General features: G+C 47.4%; 1 protein-coding gene across 1 annotated transcript in view; it reads right to left on the reverse strand.

The window, feature by feature from the left end:
• Positions 1-5,506, reverse strand: part of SH3RF3 (SH3 domain containing ring finger 3) — a 353,908-nt gene extending 348,402 nt beyond the window's left edge. Inside the window, exon 1 of the mRNA XM_038550834.1 lies at positions 5,398-5,506. The gene's annotated coding sequence lies outside the window, so the exon portion shown is untranslated. The remainder of the gene's footprint in view (positions 1-5,397) is intronic.
• Positions 5,507-6,000: the final 494 nt, after the last annotated feature.

Here is a 6,000-nt window from a genome sequence, read left to right on the forward strand (position 1 = left end):
TAAGGGGAAGAAACCATCCTTTTTCTTATGAAGTTGTGCCATGAGGATATGATGCCTTCTGACCCATTCAGATTCCAAATTTACTGCTCATGTTGTTTACGTAGAGTTGCCTATGACATTGCCACCAAAACCACAACTGATACGATATTCCTTCCTCAGGACCTAACTACCCACAAGGCTCACAGCCTAGGGGTACAAGATGACAGCCACAACCCAGAAAAGCATCTGCAGCCAGGGGGCAAATGGACCTAAAAGTGAGTGGGACACTGGTCTCTAATTAACTGGGTTCGTTATAGAGGGACAGGCCTCCTCTGACACGAAGCTGTTAGCCTGTCAGTCCAGAGTCCACCTTTTGAGTATACCGCCTTTTCATTGGGTGTCTCTGAGCAAGGAAGCTTGGCGCCTCTACTTCCCCATCTCTGTAAATGGCCACCTCACCGAGCTGTAGTAAGGAACAGATGAGACGAGCTGAGACCACCTGACTCAAGCCCTGGCACACACAGACACTGAGTGAACACCTGACACATAGCATGCACTCATGAATGGTAACTTGAGATTCTTTACCAACTGGCCACTGAAACACAACACTGGTATAAGTCTCAGAGGTGCTGTTTTCACACCCAGGAGCCTTCTGAAAACAGGCCCAGAAAGGACTTCACTGTGACTCACCTATTATATCTCCAAAAGCTGGTGTCTGCCCTTGTCACCACAGAGACCACAAGTCAACCACTTGTCTGCTGTCCTTCTGAGCTGTCTGGCTTTCTGTGAAGCCTCCAGAGGCTGGGCCATTTCCTCTGCAATCCTTATTACATCCAAGACCAAATGACAACAAAACCCCAATGATACAGCCCAGCAGAACAGAATAGGAAGGGCAGGTGAACGGAGCCCGAGAACATACCCTGACCCCAACACTTCCTATCTCTCTGACTTGGCCATTTTGCTCATATATCAATCCCTCTTGGTTAATTATGCCACACATCTCACAGGATTATGGTGAAATTTCTTTAAGCAACATATGCCAAAGTGCCCAGCATGTGGTAGGCACTGAGTCATTGTTCAAACAAAATCTCAAGCATAAGCTGCCCAACTGCTGATGACTAAAGAACACACACTGACTTGTTTTCAGATACCACAGACTCTCTCTGAACTGGCCTCCAGAGAAGTGAGTAGCTGGACTGGTCAATTCCCCATCTCCTTCATAGGACTCCTTCCTAAGGCACCCATCCCCTTGGAAGGCTCAGTCTGGCCCACTGTTGCCCAAGCCTTCCTACCTGCCCAGGGATGCCTGTGCTTATTTGGAATTCACTGGCTTGATTCCCAACCATGTTTACGCAAGTATACTGGTAATGGCAAGCATACACTCCAATGAAATGCTATGTAAACAAAAGATGTTTAGGGCAAAAGAAGTCACTCTTTGGAAAAACTCAGTGACCACTTAGGAAAGACTGACCAAATACAGATCAATCTAAAAATCATCAAATTAGGCAAAACCAAAACCACACAACATTAAGTGGGAATTTTCAGAAATCTTTGAAAGTCTCTTTGTCCTCAGTTTGAAAGAAACAAATAGGAAACCATAAACTCTGGCTGTGGCTTAAGTCAACTTGGAACTCAAAGACCAGTCCTTAAACCTATATCCAAAACACAGTGAACACATAAACATATGTCCTTATAAAATAAAACCTCCAATAGATATCACTTGTATGATGCTCCAGTTTATTTGACTTTTCCCGTTACAGGGTCCCAGTCACACTGGCTGAGAAATACAAGAGATTTCCAGTTGAAACATAGCCCAAACATAGCCAAACACAATCCAGACAAACTAGGCTCTCCCACCTACATTTTATATCATCAAAAGCATTATCCAAATTTTCTAGAGTTCTTTAATTTGTGAAAATGCTCTTCCTCTTCACCTTCACAGGATGGACACCAATCCAGTGCCTTCAGGAACCTCCTGAGACCAGCCTGGCTTTCACTCCCTTAACGGCAGCTCCAAAAAGAGAGCCCAGGCTGGCCCAGTTCACCTGGAATGCTGGGGGCACAGTGTAGGTCCACAGTAAATTCTGTTTATGCCCAAATAATAAGGCAAGAGGTTTTCCCCACCAGAAAAAAAAAAAAATCACTCAAAAAATTAGAATTGTCTTACAATGGAGTTCTTATGAAAGCATATTAAAAAGTACTCTGTAAATTACTCAATTTAGAACCACAAAAAACCTTTTTAAAAAACATGTTGCCCAGAAACACCTCAACCAGTGCTAGTTGGGGGTGTTACAGGGGTCACCTCACACAATGGTAAAAACAAAACAAAAACAAGTCAGGCTGAGAAACTTAGCACACATTTAGCAATTGTAAGGGTTGGATGCTTCTGTTAAGACAGGACTTTTTAAAAGATCACTTTCAGAAGCAATGCAGAACAGCAAGTATTTCCCAACAGGCAAACAAAGAAACCAACAATCCTAACCGTGGGCAGTGGGTACCTGTAACTTGGTATAAAATTTCCAAGGGAAGCATAATTAACTGATTCAAAAACTGCCTCATCTCAGATAGCTCAAGTGAAAGCAGAGCTGAGAGGTTCTGCTCACCAGGCTAGAGGATTCCAGGCAGCTCTGCTAAGAACCAAAACCTTGATGAAAAAGATGCCGGTGAGGAGTGTAGAAAAATTATTTCATGAACTCCAGGTAGAACCAAACAAGAATCAATCCGTTCTATACATAAGGCAGAACCAATGTCTAATTGTAAGTAAATATCCAATCTACGCAGATATTTATCTACATATCTACAATGTTTACATATCCCAGTTGGCCCAAAAAAAGGTCTGAGGAGCTTCTCACTAGGAAAATTGGAGACGGTCTTCTACTTACAGTCCACCTTCTACTAAGGCATGTATCATATTTGCTGAATCATGACACAAGTGCACATCTACTAACATACAGCAACCTCCAGCATGCAGCCTTGCTATGAGGAGTCAAAGCAATCCAACAGACAGTGAAGTATCAAAAGCCTATTTGGAAGTAATTTTCAGCTGAAGTGTTCGCCTGCCAAATTTATAGGGTTGCTTAACGTGCAACACTCCATGCAGGACTTCTGGCTGCCCAAGAAGACTCCCACTGATTTAAACATCAGTGACTAAAAAGCTAGAAGATACCATGATCCCCACCGTCACTCCATTTGCCTTTTGGAAAACGATAAAATATTAATCAAAAATTGGATTTAACTCAGACTTCCTGGAACCCAAGCTTTGTCCTTATGAGGTGAGCCTGTGAAGAAAGGGGTCAGGATCACACTCAGTTAACACAACAAAAAGAAAGCGAGTGCATTCTAAAGTTTCCCTGAGGCTCAGACAGCCAAAAACCCTACATATGCCTACAGAGAAAGTCCACCAATAATCCCAAAGTCCAGAGAACAAAAAGTTACCACCCCGTTAGTGTCATTGCTTAAAGTTGTAAGTTCAACCTCTTTGACAAATTTTTTTTTAATGCCACAAATGCCACAGAGTTCTCAGGAGCTGCCTCAGGCTACCGCCTTTCAAATTTCAGAGGTTACCTCCTAACCTTCCAGATCAAACATAATTCACATAAAATGAAGTGGGAGGACATTTGTAAATACACGCTCATCAAAATGTCCTAGTGTTTAACTACAAACATCTTTCCAAAAACCAATCAGTTTTCTGAGCATGAGGAGGTAACCTGCTTATTCTGCAAACAGACCTTTAATTATAATACTTTAAATGAAAATAACAAGGACAGGAGAAAAGAAGTTTGAAAATCTGGAACAAGCATACTCATAACTGGATTTAAGCACAATTAAAACCAAAGAAAAACTATTTACCTGCCTTCCCCCCAACCCCACAGCAATGATTCCTTGACTATTCATGATTGCCCATTCTTCTTCTACCCAATACCTCCAACAAAACCATTTAGCGGAAGACCAAAATTTTAATCAAGTTACTTGAGCACAATCCCTATCAAATCTTAGTTTTCACTAAGCTGTGTGGACACAGGGTAATCCTCGGGAAGCTAGACCGAAAAATAAAGAAGTTAAAGGAGAAAAGAGGACTTTTCTCCTGTGATCTGTAGGAAACACCCAGTTCGGTAAAGTAGGGCATTTACCTCTAAAGCTCAACACCCAAGAGCTTAAGTTCCTAACCTCAAAGATGCTGTAGTACTAATTCAGATGGTTAGAACTTTTCCGGCTTCTTGGTATTACACACATTGGAAGGATTATTTAAATTGTTTATGCACCACCAGCTACTTAACTGGTCAAAAGCAGAGAAAGTTGTGTTTTCCAAAATGAATGATAATTACAACAGATCAATAATGGGTTATTTAAAATAATAATAATAATAATGGGTTATTTTACCTGCAAATGGAATTTTCTACATTTAAAGAAAATACAAAACGTGAGTACTAGCTTCTCATTTAAACCAGCATCCCATAGGCTGTCCTCCCCACTCCACAATAATAGTAGTAGCAGGGGTTGTGAAGTGATACATTCCAAATAGCTTCTGAAACCAAATCCCTGAAACCCCAAGATAAAGTCTTCTACTAAAGCAGAAACTGTGAAAGATGCCCTATAACGTAGTTGCAAAAAACCCCAAAAACCAAAAAACTCAATGTCCCACCTGGGAATGTGACCCCACCTAAGAGCCCAAAGAGGTCTAGGGCTTGCTGGCAGACCAAGTTCAAGAAGGGCTGAACCAAACATTCCCTCCAACTCCAGGTTAACTTATTCTTCCCTCCTGTTACCTGGAGTTTGTATTTTATGTTCTTCCAACCCCAGTCACACAATTCCCTCTGCCCCATCCTCCCTGGCCAGACACGCAGGCAAGAGGCCCAGAGTCTCCCCAATGGCCAGAACAACCCAGGAAACACTGAGCACTCACTTTACCCCCCGCCCCTGCAGACCAGCGGAGGTGTGCAGAGGGCTAGTATAGGGTCCAGGGGAAGAAGACGCTTTCTGGGGAGATGGGAGGGCCCAGCAAAGTTAAAAAAAAAAAAAAAAAAAGTTAGAGAAACAGGCCCTGCTAGCAGAGGGGCTACAGGGACTAGAGGTTAGCAGGAAGGCGTTCCCACCCTGGGGGAGGTGGGGTGTCCCCACATGTGAACAAGCGGCAAGGTTCCCTAGGACCGCATGCTGGCACGGAGTAAGTGCAGGTGGTGCAGAAAAGGATTCCAGAGACAGGGGACGGATGGACAGCAGGTGCAGACAAGCAGTTCAGAGAGAAGGGGACAGGATGGGGGTAGGGACACCATGCCCAAGAGTTGGCAAGCGGGACTCGTCACTGCCCCGACACTGACGGCCCCCCACCCTGCTGCCCCTGCCCCTCATCACTGTCCCCTACGTCACGCCCCCCCTACACACACACAGATACGGGGGCGCCGCGAGGCAGGTACCCACCTTGGCCACGGGCGCGCTCCTGCTGGTCGCCAGCTCGCGCAGGCTGGCGGTGGCGGTGGCGGTGGCGGTGGCGGTGGCGTTGCCGGCCCCCGCAGGGAGGAAGACCGGGGAGCCCGGGGCGCTGCCCGCCGCGCCGCCCCCGCCACCCGCGAGCGCCGAGGCGGCCCCCGAGCCAGGGCCCGGGCCCGGGCGCGCGGGGGGGCTCCCGCCGGGGCTGGCGCCGGCGCGGGGCCGCTGGCGGATGCCGTCCAGCAGGCGCACCAGCAGGATGTTGGCCGGCAGCTCGTCCACGCCGCAGCCCACCAGGATGCGGCACTCGGGGCAGCGCAGCTCGTGGCGCGAGCACACGATGCTCTCCAGGCAGCGGCGGCAGAAAGTGTGCTGGCACGGCAGCACCTTGGCCGTGGTGTCCAGGCGCTCCAGGCACACCGAGCACTCCAGCAGGTCCAGCAGCGACGACTCGTCCATGTCCTCGCCCGCCGCCCGCCGCCGCCGCCGCTCGCCCGGCCTGTCGTCGTCGCCCTCGCTCTGCGCAGCAGCGGCGGCCGCCTTGGACGCGCACAGCCAGGACGCTCCGAGCAGCATGGGGAGGCGCCGGCGGCC

Source organism: Canis lupus, chromosome 10, assembly GCF_011100685.1.
Source record: "Canis lupus familiaris isolate Mischka breed German Shepherd chromosome 10, alternate assembly UU_Cfam_GSD_1.0, whole genome shotgun sequence".
In the NCBI taxonomy this organism is placed as follows: Eukaryota; Metazoa; Chordata; class Mammalia; order Carnivora; family Canidae; genus Canis; species Canis lupus.